Source organism: Rhincodon typus, unplaced genomic scaffold (genome assembly GCF_021869965.1).
Source record: "Rhincodon typus isolate 14 unplaced genomic scaffold, sRhiTyp1.1 hic_rhity00002913, whole genome shotgun sequence".
Taxonomy (NCBI): domain Eukaryota; kingdom Metazoa; phylum Chordata; class Chondrichthyes; order Orectolobiformes; family Rhincodontidae; genus Rhincodon; species Rhincodon typus.
In genome coordinates, this window is record NW_025968551.1 from 1 (window position 1) to 12,386 (window position 12,386).

Genomic DNA, 12,386 nt, shown 5'->3' on the forward strand with positions numbered 1-12,386 from the left:
AAATACTCTCATCCTCAACAATGGAGACAAGTGTAAAAGATCAGACTGAAGTATGTACATCCATGTTCAACCAGAATTGCTAAGTTGATGGCCCATCTCAGCGCTCTCCTGTTGTTAGAGGACAGATGCCAATCTTCAACCAATTTGATTCATGCCATGTAACATCCGGAGACAGCAGTATTTCTGAAGTCTTCTGCTTCAAAACCAGCTGCGTTTCTAGCCAAGCTGTTGAAGTACAAGAATGGCATTTACCCAACAATATGGAAGGTTTCCCAAGAATGAGCTGCACATAAAAGGCAGAACAAATCCAACCCATACAACTATGTTAATCTATTCTCAATCATCAGCAATGTGGCAGAAAGGCTGATCAATAGTGCTAAGCAACACTTTGCAATTGAATAGCCTGTGCCTTGGCACTCAGTTTGGGTTCTGCTAGAGCTCGGAGCTCCTGACCTCATTACAATCTTAGTCCAAATACTGACATAAGAGCTACACATCAGAAGTAAGGTGAGGGACTGCCTTTGATATCAGGACAAAAATTGACTAAGGCATCAAGGAGCCCTAGCAAAATTGGAGTTAACAGGAATCAGGAAGAAAAGTCTCCCATGTAAGGAATTATAGCAAAACACAAAGGAAGATTGTTATGGTTGTTCAAAGTCAAAGTCAATCATCTCAGTTACAGGACATCACTGCAGGAATTCGATAGAGTTGTGTCTGAGGCCCAAGCATCACCCGCTGCTTCAAACATCTTCCCTCCACCATCAGGCCAGTAGCAGAGATATTCGCTGATAATTGCACAATATTCAGCACCATTTGAGACTCCTCAGACACTGAAGCAGTCAGAGTCCTTACTAGCAACAGGTTTGCGTTGACACATACGTGGCAAGTAAAATTCACATAACACAAGTGGGGGAAAATGGTAAAAGAGGTAGGGTTTTAGACAGTTTAGAGAATTCTGAGGCAGTTGACACCTATTTAAAGAGGATGGATTACATGTTCACAGAACTAATATCCACACAGAAGATTTGCTAGCATTGGTGGGGAGCGATTAAACTCACTTGTCACAGGAATGGAAACCTTAGAGGGAATTCAAAATTAAAAAAACAGGAAGTAGAAAAGCTGCAAGTGAATGTGGAAAGCGGTAGAAACAAACCATGGAATTTACAGTAATTTGACATTAGTGTGGTGTTAAAAAGGCAGAATTAAGAGCACTACTGCAACATTCACAAGATAGGTAAATTGACAGTGCTAAAGTAAAAGGGGATGATTGAACTGCAATTATAAAGACATGTCTGCAGGGTGATCAAGACTGGAAACTGAATATTAAAGGTTATTTGACATGGGGAGGAGGATAGCAGGGGAAAAAAAAAAAAGAGGTAGGGCAATGCTAATAAAAAGGGATGTGTTCAATTAGAAGAACAGGATGTAGAATCTGGTTGGGTGGAGCTAAGAAAAGTTAGACACAGCAAATGTTGGTAGTAGTTTAGAGGTCACCAAACTGGTACGGTAATGTAGGCCATGGTATAAATTAGGAAACCAGCAGTGCATGTAACAAGGGAATTCTGCGATCATAGGTGACTTCAATCTACATATAAACTAGGTAATTCTAATGAGCACCAATGCTGTGGAAGAAGAATTCCTGAACTGTTTTTGAGCTAGTTTTGTTCAGCAATATGAGGAGGAAACAACAAGGGCACAGGCTATAATACATCTCGTATTTTGCAATGAAGGAGGACAAATCAATAGTCTTATTGTAAAACAACCTTTACGGTACAGTGACCATAGCTTGATAAAGTTTTGCATGAAGTTAAAAAAATGCAGTTCAACCTCAAGAGAGTCTCGTAAAATGTATAGGTTGCTTGGTGCAGCGAATTGGAAATCATATTAAAAGGTACAACAATAGATGGACCATAATGAATACTCCTTTAAGGCAAAAATACCCAACAGGAAAAGCAAGACAACCATGGCTAACAAGGGAAGTTAACTATAGTATTCAAAGTGGAAGCTTATAAAATTTGCAAAAAAAAAACTGTAAACTTGAAGACGGGAGAGTTGGAGAATTGGAGAATTAAGCAAAGGAAGACCACAACATTGAGACAGAATATGAATGCAAAATAGCAAGAAACAAAGAAAACAGATTGTAAAAGCTTCTATTGGCACAGAAAAAGAAAATATTAGCCAAGACAAATGTGAGTCCACTACAGGCAGAGACAAGAGAATATACAATAGGAAACCGATACGGCAGAGAAGCTAGATAAGTAAGGTGTCTACACAGAGAAAGACACAAGAAGTTTCCAGGAAATAATTAGGATCCGAGGGTCCAGTGACTGTGTGGAACTGAAAGAAATCAGTATTAGTGAACAAGTAGTATTGCAGAAATTAATCAAACTGAAAGCTGACAAATCACCAGAACCAAATAACCTTGACTCCAGAGTATTAAAGAGATGGTTAAAAAGATGGTGCGTGTATGGGGGAATCATCTTTCAAAATTCTATTAATTCTGCAAATGTGCCTGCAGATTGGAAAGGTGCAAATTTAACCCTACTGGTTAAGGGGTGATGGGAAAACTGAGAACTCTAAGCCTGTTTACCTTATTTCAGTAGCAAGCAAAATGTTGTCATTTATAAGGGACGAGATGACTGGATATTTTTCTGAAAGGACAGTCAACCTGGATTTATGAAGGGCAGATCATGTTTGATGAACCCAACAGAATTTGAGGATGTTACTGGAATGTTGATAAGACGAAACTGGTGACTGTAGTGCATTTAAATTTTCAGAGGGTTTTGATAAAGTCCCACACAGGTGGTTAGTAAAGAGAAGGTTACAGGATTTGGGAGTAACATACTAATACGGATTGATGATTAATTAACTGGCAGAAAGCACCATGGGAATAAATGGGTCACTCTGGGGTTTGCAGACTGCCACCAGTGGGATCAGTGTTTGGGCCCCAACTGTTCAACACATCAAAACTCCGGATAGGGGGCCAACAGTAATATTTCTAAGTTTGCCAATGATAGAAAATTTGTTAGAACAAGGGTTGGGAGGAGAATGCAAAGAGGCTTTGAGTAAGTTTAGACAAGTTGACTGCAACAGCTTGACAGATTGAATGTGATGTGAATGAGTGAGATTATTCACTTTGATAGGATGAACAAATGAGCAGAATATTTCTTAAATGGTGAGTGATTGGGAAGAGGTAATATCCAAAGGGGCATAGGTGTTCTTGTTCATAAATCACTGACAGCTATCAGCAATTTGGAAGGCAAACACTGTTAGCCTTTATTGCAAGAGGATTTGCGTACAGGAGCACAGAGATCTTGCTTCAATAGTATGAAACATTAATGAGACTACACCTGGAGTGTGTGTGTGCCTGATGAAGGAAAAATATGCCATGGGGGAATCACAGCAGACAGACATTCACCAAACTAATTCTTGGGATAGTGAGACCATTCTATGAGGACAGTTTGAGTAGACTGGGCATGAATTCTCTGGAGTTTAGAAGAATGAGACGCAAACTCAGAAATATACAGAATTCTTAAAGGAAGTGTCACAACTTAAGCAGGAAAAATGTGCAGATAATCATGCCTCACTGTTTCCACAAACCATTGCAAAATGTATAAAATCCTAAAAAAAAATCAAGATGACCAATTTATCTGACTGCTATTCAGAACCAAAGCAATTCAAAGGTTCCATCATTATCAGAAAATAACTACTGTAACACACTTTAACAAATGGCAAAGAAATGAAAGGATTTCTAAGCTGTTACAATGCAACTACATTCATAGAATCCCTACAGTGTGAAAGCAGGTCATTCAGCCCATTGAGTCCACACCAATCCTTCAAAGAGCATCCCATACCCTTATCCTATCCCTGTAACCCTGCATTTGCCATGGCTAATCCCACCCAGCCTGCAAATCCCTGGACACTATAGATGATTTAGCAACTACACCACTTTAAACCTCGAAATATCTACGCACTCATCCACGATCGAGACAGACAGTTTGACACAGATATTCTAAAGGTGGCAAAAGAAAGAGACGGGCAAAATAAAATTCCAAAGATCAAAAGTCCAGATTTCAAGGGCAGTTTAATTTGTCTCTCACAGCATTCCTCTTAAATTTTAGCATTGATGACAGGTTGGGACTTTACTCATTGGAGCTTAGAAGAATGAGGTGTGATCTTATTGAAACATATAGGATTCTTAAAGGGCTTGACAAGGTAAATACTGACAGCATATTTCCCCTCATGGACAGTTCAGGACTAAAGGCCTTAGTCTTAGAGTAAAGGGGTACAATTTAACAGAGACGAGCAGAAATTTATTCTCTCAAAGTGACTTTTGAACTCCATACCACAAAGTGCTGTGGAGCAGAGTCCTTGTGTATGTTTAAGGCTGAGATAGATTGATTCCCCTATTGAATAGGGATCTATGATTAGGGGAAAATGCAGGAAAGTTGATGAGAGAAATGTTGGATCATCCATGATCCTATTGGACCCTTAAGGGGTCAAACAGCTTACTCCATTCCAATTTCTTATGGATTTATGCTGCTGTCTGTAAAGCAACAGTTACACTACACTTTAAAAGTCGATTTGGTAGACCTAACTCTTGTTAGAATTCTCTCTTTTTAAGCTTTGGAGGTTTTGCTGTCTCATCAACTACATTGATTGATTGACTGATTTATTGTCACGTGTACCAAAGTACAGTGAAAAGCTTTGTTTACAAGCAGTACAAGCAGATCATAGTAAGCAAGGATATACAGATCAAAAAGACTTAGACAGGTTACATTGCATGGGGCATGCACTAGGCAAGATCAACGTTAGCGAGATCAGCATTATTTGAGGTCAAAGAGTACATGCATCACTAATACTGGCCGGGAAGAAGCTATTCCTGAATCTGCTGGTGCGTGTGTTCAGGCTGCCTGATGGAAGAGGTCGTAGGAGAGAATAACCAGGGTGCCTTGGAACTTTGATAATGTTGGCAGCCTTTCCGCAGCCACAAGCCATGTAAATGGAGTCCACAGAAGGAAGGGTGGCTTCTGTGATGTGGATAGAGAGAAGGCTTCAACTTACAGGTTCTGGATGTCTCTGGCAGCACGTGTATTTAGATTTGTAACAAACTGCAACTTAACGAGAGGACTGTAATCAGGCAGAATATCCTTAACCTAAACACTTGTGGTGTCACTCTGTCTCAAGGTATCTGCCTCACTGCTTTGAAAAGCAACACTGTCCTAGAGTCAAAGAGATATACAGCACGGAAACAGACCCTTCAGCCTAACTCATCCATGCCAACCAGCTATCCGATATAAAAATCTAGTCCCGTCTGCCAGCATTTGGCCATACCCCTCCTTCCTATTCATATAGGATTTAAAAGGCATCCGGGTCGATATATAATCATACTAGCCTCCACCACTTATTCACTTCCCACCATGTGGTCACTGCCTTTGTCTCCTTTCCACCTTTTTTAAAGTGCTGTTGTTTTGATCTTTTCCCCCCAAAGTTCCAAAACAATGCAACAGCTTACAACACTGTAATTACTGCTCCTACAATTCAAGGAAATCAGCTCCAACACTGAAAATACCTTAAAAAAAAAGCAGCAGTTCTTACAAGCCACAACTTTCTCCCTATCGTCAGTATTGCACAGCTAAAAAGGTGCAAGGTTTGATTTTTCAAGTTACAAAACATTTCCGTATTTCAGCTATATAGCAGTGGAACTTTCATTTCAGTTCAAAGCTACAAAGAAAATATATGGTTCCTTACAGTACAGGGTCAGTAGATACAGAAAGGATGTTGTCCCTGGTTATGGGGTGTGGAACCAGGAACACAGTCTCAGAATAAAAAGCAAGCCATTTCAGACAGAGATAAGGAGGAACATCTTCAGTCAGGGGGTGGTGGAACTTGGGATTCTCTGCTCCCGAGGACTTTTGAAGCTTAATCATTAATTTCCAGACAGATTAACAGATTTCTAGTTACTGCTGACATCAAAGGATATGGGGGTGGCACAGGAATATGGGCATGGATGTAGATGATCAGGCATGGTCTAGAATAGTGGATCAGGCTCAAGGAGCTGAATGGTCTACTCCTGTTGCTATGTAACAATGACACAAACTGCATTTAATACAGATAAAAGTAAAGCAGTATCAAAGCAAGGAACAAAATCAAGGACAGTATATCAACCAAAGCAGTCATTAATTGTGTTTGTCAAGAATGGGATCAACTACATGATCAGCATGGAAAATATGAAAAATACAAATATGTCAAGTATTTTGCATGATATCAAAAAGTAGGATTGTCATTTGAAGCTGTACAATCAATCCCTGTCTTGTTCTGGTGAGGTTGTCACCTACTTTTAAAGATATTACATGTGAACTATTGTCAACAAAGTAAGATAAAAGGCATAATCACTTATCAGAAACCAAAACTGTTAAGGAAAGTTTAAAGAAGTTTTTTTTGTAAGACAGCAATTGAGATTCATATGAAGTCCCCGAGATCCTGCAGTGTATTGACAAAATTACTCCATTCAAATTGTTTATTGTGGTAAAAGCTTCAAGGCACTAGGGAAGTGAATTTTGAAAATTAGGAAGTTGGATTAAAAATGGAAGTGCTGCACAACCTTTATATGCTAAAGAGGGGGAAAAAAGGTACATACAGCTCGGCCACATTTCCTGGAATGCAAGTCTAACATTCTGGTAGATAGAAGAGGTGGTCTGAGGCTCAAACAGATCTAATCTGGGTGAGGGAAGGAATTGTACATTGGAAGGTGGTGAGGTTGAGTCTGAGTCTGACAAGCATGCTTGAAATTCAATGTTCTGACATGCTGATAAAAATTCTTATCTGCACATATTTCACCTACAACATTCATCTATGTATTTATCATCTCCAGACGAGTCTGCCTCAAAACTGGTCAACCTCTCAAGCTCTACTTCATATGAACTCCAATTTGGTCAGAAATCCAGTGCCCTCGTTCAATGCACTCATTTTTGCTTATCTAGGTTTTTTCTGTCTTTAACAACCTGCAGTGCATTCCATTTCACTTTTTTGTAATTTCACAAACTTCCATAAATCCTTTGTTTATTTTCCCACATCATCATATCTCAATATTTGACTAGTCAGCTTGCTTCATACACCCCTCTGCAAAGCAGATTGGGAATTTCCCACTGTATTAAAAACACTATATAAAACGAAAGTTCATGTAATTCTCTCAAGATTACCTCACATTTTACATACAATTAATCTACAAATGTCTCTGTATATTTGTTTTAAAAATAATGGTATTAATTTCCAAACTCAGGAATGACTGCTAAACACGCATCAATAATTATCCTTCAAAAACGTTATATGACCCGCTTCTGACTACAGTGCCATAAAATGTGCAATCGATAACTTCCTTATCCAAAACAGAAAGATGAAGTTTCAGGGCAAAATACTCAAAACATCAGGTGATCTACTGAATCTCTGAACACTGTCCTTAACATTTGCAATTGTTTCATTACCTACACTACATATAAACATCAAGCCAATCCCAAAATTCATTATATTACTTAAAATCTACAAACAGGACTGCCCGGGCAGACCATTGTTTCTGCCTGCTTCTGCCCCACAGAACTCATCTCTTCCTACCTCAACTCAACTTTTTTCTCCCCTTGTCCAGTCCCTTCTCACTTAAATCCACAATTCCTCTGATGTTTTACATCAGTTTCAGAATTTCCAGTTTGCGGGCTCCTCTCTACCATGGACATGCAATCCTTTACACGTCCATTCCCCATCAGGGTGGTCACTGGGTTCTCCACTTCTTCCTGGAACAAAGGAATGAACTGTCCCCATTCACCACCAACCTCCTCCACCGGAACTGAGCTCATCCTCACTATGCACAACTTCTCGTAACTCCTCTTACTTTTTTCAGGTCAGAGTGGTTGCCATGGGTACCTTCATGGGCCCTTGGTATGCCTGTTTCTTTGTAGGGTGCATGGAACATTCCTGGTTCCAGTCTAATTCCAGCCCCCAGTCACAACTCTTTCTCCGGAATATTGATGATACCATTGGTGCTGCTCCCCTCTTTCATCCAAAATTGGAATAGTTTATCAATTTCGCTTCCAATTTCCACCCTGCCCTCACCTTCACCCGGTCCATCTCAGACTATTTCTACTTTTGGGAATTTGGCCATCAATATCTATGATAAACCGACCAACTCACAACAGTTACTATGACTGTACACCCTGCTTCCTATAAAGACTCTATTCCATTCTCCCAGTTCCTCCATCACATCTGTTCTGACCATGCCAACTTCAACAAGGGGACCTCTGAAATGTCCATGTTCTTCCTCAACTGAGGATTCCCCAGCACGGTAGATGACAGGGCCCTCCACCAGGTCTGACCTATCTCCCAAACTTCAGTCCTCACCCCTCTCTTCCCTTCCACAACAGTGATTAGGGTCACCCCATCCCCCACCTACTATCCCAACAACATCTATATCCATTTCTGCCACCTCCAGTGGGACGCCAACACCAGACATATTCCAATCCCCTCCCACGTCAGCCTTCTGCAAGGACCATTCCCTCCAGGACACCCTAGTCCACTCCCCCTTCACTCCAAACACTTCCCCACAGCCCATGGCACCTGCCCCAGCAACCTCAGAAGGTGTAACACCTGCCCATTTATTTCCTCCCTCCTCAGTATCCAAGGACCCAAACATACCTTCCAGGTGAAGCAGTGCTTTATCCACATTTCACTTAATCTAGTCTAGTACATTCACTGCTCACAATGTGGTCTCCTCTAATTTGGGGAAACAAAGCGTAGGCTGGGTGATTGCTTCACAGAACACCTACGTCCTGTCCACAAAAAAAGACCCTGAGCTTTTGGTTGGCTGCCATTTCAACACACCACCTTGTTACCCGGCCAACATCTTTGTCTCAGGCTTGTTGAGGCAAAGCTCAGTATAAGCTGGAAGAACGTTACCTCATTCTCCACTTGGGAACTCTAAAGCTTTCTGGACTCAATATCAAGATCAACAATTTTAGGACTTGAGGCACCTTCTCCCATGCCCTTACCCCAACCCTCACACATCAGGCCTTGTTATCACATGGTCTATTATTACAAACAACCGATTGTTAGCCACTAATAGTCCCCATTAATATCTATTCATTCTCTTAGGCTAATCATTATTCACTCCTTTGTCTGTCCAATTGTTCTTCTCTCTCCTTGGGCTCTCTCCCCACCTATCATTTACTCCTTAGCCCCTCTCCCACCATATCTTCCGCATGAAATCCAACTTTTTCGTAGCTACTATCAGTTCTGAGGAAGGGTCACTGGACCTGAAACGTTAGTGCTGATTTCTCTCCAGATGCTGCCAAACCTGTTGAGCTTTTCCAGCAATTTCTGTTTTGTTTTTGATTTCCAGCATCCACAGTTCTTTCAGTTTTTATTTCATAATTTTATAGATTTTTTTTAGGTCTGCTTAGTACAAAGGAATGCATATAAGTGATCTGAGGCCTTGCATACTTCACTAGGACAAAACATTTGTAAGCTATTTACTTGTCCGCCCAAGTTTAGGAAAGTGGAAAAAAAACTATCATGCTATATAAATCCAACCAAGTTCATTGTTACATCCTACAGAAAGACAGTCAGAATTTGCAGATCATCGTTTCATATTTGCAACAGTATTTTCACGAACAGACATCCTCATGCTCAGGAAAAAGAGCGTCAAGAAAGCGTAGGAGATATGGGGAACAATCATTATTAGGCTTGGTCAAAATTAATTCAAAAATTAACCTTACTATAACCACCAATAATTACCGCTAATTAGTCACTGTTGAAAAAATGAAACCAGGATATGATTTAATAACTGAAGTTGGCAAACGAAATCAGGGAACAATGTATTTCATGAATGTTACCGGATGCTTTAAAACAGCAAATTCACCCTAGAGATAGAAGAAAAACCACCCTCGGTAACTACAAAGACCATTTGCCTATGCTGTTCTCAAAAGTCGATGTGAGTCACTATATTACCAAGACAGTAGACTGACAGTTTCTGGTTATAGTGTTTGCACAGTAATTTGCCGGAGTGGTTGCTGACAGCACTAATTAATTGGACAAACCCCGCCACAATCCACGAGCGGCTCCCACACCGATGGGACGTGGTTAAACACACAGAATCAAGACAGACACATGAGTTGCCGGTACAGAGACCCAGGTATTGCACCCGCCGGTCTACACTTCCTTCCAGGCAGCCTGTAACTCGAACCCCCGGGCTGATCGGGACGTGGGGGGGGGGTGGGGGGGGAACTCCCGAGCCTCGCTCACTCGCCCTCGCGACCCCGGACACTCGTACCACCCTCACCTGGTAAAGCATCGCCCAGTTGCCCTGTTTATCGATCTCCGCGAACTCCTGCTCCATGACTGCAAGCGCGCTGTGCCTTTCTCTTCTCCACTCTGGGCCTCACGCTAACGCTGTAAATTCCCCTTCGCGCTCCGCTTCTACCACTTCATCTCAACTCCCTCGCAGCAGGAGGGCTTCGACCACACACCGGAAACACACGTCTATCAGCCTATGACTGGCACCAACCTCCACCAACCAGGATACGGGACACGGGACAGCTGCTCGTGTTGCCTAATGGGAATTGTAGTAAACTGTTCAGGAAATGACGTTTCCTACAAATTCCCAGGGGACCGTGCGGACTAGCGGCCCAAAATACATTCCTCAGTCCGAAAAGTCAGGTATTGCTCCACAAAAACGGGGAATTGTTTACATTGGGCGCAGCTCCATACATCCGGGATGCTTTGCTGCTCGACGTTTATACCGCATCCACGGAGGGTTTCGCGATGCCTACTGGGAGGTGTAGTTCCTATCTCCGATTGTATCCCACGGGCCCTGGCGGCGGGCCAGCCTGAAGATTCTGGAAAGAAAGTACAGCCGATAATGTGTTCAGGGCTTCGTTAGAGCGTAACTGTGTCTAAATCTAAACCAAACCTGAGCTCATGGCAAAGTAAAGTCTGTATGCCGGTAGGTGGATCTAACAGAATTGCCTGAGCTCAGAAACAGTGACCACAATAATGGCGAAGTGATGTTCTTGTATCATTGAACATTGCTAATGATATGTTCAAGTTCCTTAATTCCTACTTTATCCATGACCTAAGTGTCCTCCGGGCTGACAGGAAGGATTTGAAACTCCATCAGGGTTAAAAACATTTAGTTTTAAAAGAATTATGAAACAATTTGCCAGGTGGCAGGACTGCTAGGAAAGTGCTGTTGAAGACTTGAATAACAATTTTGACTTTGATCCCCAGGTTGTGCAGCGTCTTTCAGAAAGTTACCCAAGATCACATACCTGCTGAGGTTTGTACGAGAGAGTTGGCCTGCTGTGTTCATCCAGCTCGGCACCTTGTTGTCTCACTTACCTGCTGCAGTGTTCCAGTGAAAGGCCAAATCAGTTATTTCTTAACGTAAGCCTAAGAAACAACATGCTCATTGCTTGCTTGGGCACTATCTTCTGCACTCACTATGAAGTTAAAAATTTCTGGCCATAAACTCTGTTTCAGATTTTTCTCTTTGTTGATGAAAGGTGATCGTAAATGTTAGACCTGAAACATCAATTATGTTTCTCTGTACAGTTGGTGCTTGACCTATTTCAGTTTTAATTTCTGATTTTTTATTAAGTTGCTCTTATCTCTGGGGAGGTACAAATTGAGAGAAAAGGCCACAAAATTCTGACAAGACCGTAGAGTTCAAATGGTCCTCTCATCCAAACAGTGGTTCTTCTTCGGAAACTAGACGAATCATGAAAGCTTCAAACATGTGTTCATCATGAGATTGTTATCATTGATTGTAAGAGATTCAAAAACCAATAAAAAAAACTTGCAACTGAAAGGTGACGTCCTGAAAGTTTCTGGATATATCTTACTATATTGTTCTAATTTCCAACTCATTTTAGTATATTATCCAACTTCTCTAATCTTTCCTTAATCACTTACAATTCAATATTTCACCCAACCCCATTCTATGGCAGAGGGACAAATTGCACATCCAATGAAACTGAAAACTGCAACATGATGTAGTTTCTGAGAAGGACACTATTCTAGTTGAACAACTAATTATCTCTTAACCACGATCATTGCATTAGAGGTTACAGAGAGAACCTCCACGTTTTCTTGCTAACAAAGACTAAAAAGTATCGCATTAACAAATGATTATATTCAACTTTAAACATATAGAAATAAAAATACAATAATTACTGGTGATGCAGCCATTTAGCACATAATCTGAACTTTGTAATTTATAGTCTGCAAGACTTATGAATAAAAGTGCATTCAAAGTAATACTATACTTTGGTAATTTGTTCATTGACCATCTTGATTTTTAGCAGTGAACCCAATAACATTTTTGTAGCTAATGTGGGCCA

General features: G+C 41.0%; 1 long non-coding RNA gene across 1 annotated transcript; it reads left to right on the forward strand.

Moving 5' to 3' along the window:
- Positions 1-10,623: 10,623 nt before the first annotated feature.
- Positions 10,624-11,854, forward strand: LOC125481641. The gene is made up of 2 exons (XR_007261420.1): positions 10,624-10,990; positions 11,275-11,854. It is a non-coding gene; the product is annotated as an uncharacterized LOC125481641 (long non-coding RNA).
- Positions 11,855-12,386: the final 532 nt, after the last annotated feature.